The sequence below is a fragment of the Atta colombica genome, unplaced genomic scaffold (genome assembly GCF_001594045.1).
Source record: "Atta colombica isolate Treedump-2 unplaced genomic scaffold, Acol1.0 scaffold268, whole genome shotgun sequence".
Classification (NCBI taxonomy): domain Eukaryota; kingdom Metazoa; phylum Arthropoda; class Insecta; order Hymenoptera; family Formicidae; genus Atta; species Atta colombica.
The window spans coordinates 204,362-205,532 of NW_017259368.1; the positions used below are offsets into that span (position 1 = coordinate 204,362).

The 1,171-nt window shown below is 34.2% G+C and overlaps 1 protein-coding gene across 1 annotated transcript in view; it reads right to left on the reverse strand.

Moving 5' to 3' along the window:
- Positions 1 to 1,171, reverse strand: part of LOC108689282 — a 135,924-nt gene that overhangs the window by 87,272 nt on the left and 47,481 nt on the right. The window lies entirely within an intron of this gene.

The following is a 1,171-nucleotide window of genomic DNA, read 5'->3' on the forward strand; positions in this document are numbered from 1 at the left end:
ATACTTTAGCAAAATCATTTTTTCCGTACGAATATATACTAGTTAAAGAATTTTCGGAGCAAATATCGATTAGAATTAAATGTAAATACCTTATAATCTTTGACGATATTCATATCGTATTAACGCACACTTGGGATTTCAAAATAGTCATTGAGATACGGAAATACCGTGAAACCACCGAGTGTTATTATTCGCGTTTACTGATTCCACCATAAGGACTGATTCATTCGACGCCGCATCAACTATCTCATTTCATAGCATTAGGTTAACCCTTTGCGGTTTACCTGACTCGATGCAGTGGTTTATGAATGTGTACACAACACCTAAAAAGGATTGTATTGCAAACTGGTGATTCGAGACAGTTTCACGTGTAGCGACGAGTGAACACGAAATAACATTCGCGAGACAAAATGTACGATGCGTGGTTTTTAATCTCCAGAGGGCCATTTGTTTTCCCTACTTTGCGTTCCAGCGTATCGGGACATCGCGGCGAAATGTAATGGAAATGCGAAGGAAGATGAAAAGCGAGATGCGCGAGGTGAGTAACAATATTACTGCAGATGGAATGCGGCGGATTGAAGGTAAAAAGCGCGATCGACAGGATTTTAACTTCGTCTGATCTTTGTTACTTGCATTGGAGGAAAATGGGAGGCAGAAAACAAGAACGAATGTACAAATAAATCCGTGAATAGATACTAACGACTGAAAGCTATTTTAATAATCTTATTAAAAATTATTTTTAAATAATAAAGCTACTTGTACCTTTCTTCAAACAAAGTAAATGTACACTCGACTTAATTTAATCGCCAAGATCAAACACTGAGAGAAAGGATTTTGTTAATTTAACAAGCCACCAGTATTTTTAAGTGGTAATCGGTAAATATGTGACAACAAATTTTGTTTGTTGTTAGTCTGCTATATCAACTAATTATTAGTAACAGAAGCAAACTATATAGAATCTATCTTTTGGATAGACTTTAAGCTCGTTTACATAGAATATGTAGATGATACATATGGAGTCTTAAGTCATAGAAAACCAAACTCAATCTATATATATAGGAAAAATATTTGACTAGAATTGGTCAAGTGTTTTGGTTCTTACGATTTGAGAACTTGCAACTGTGTTTACGACTTTTATATATATATATGACTTTTATATATATATATATAT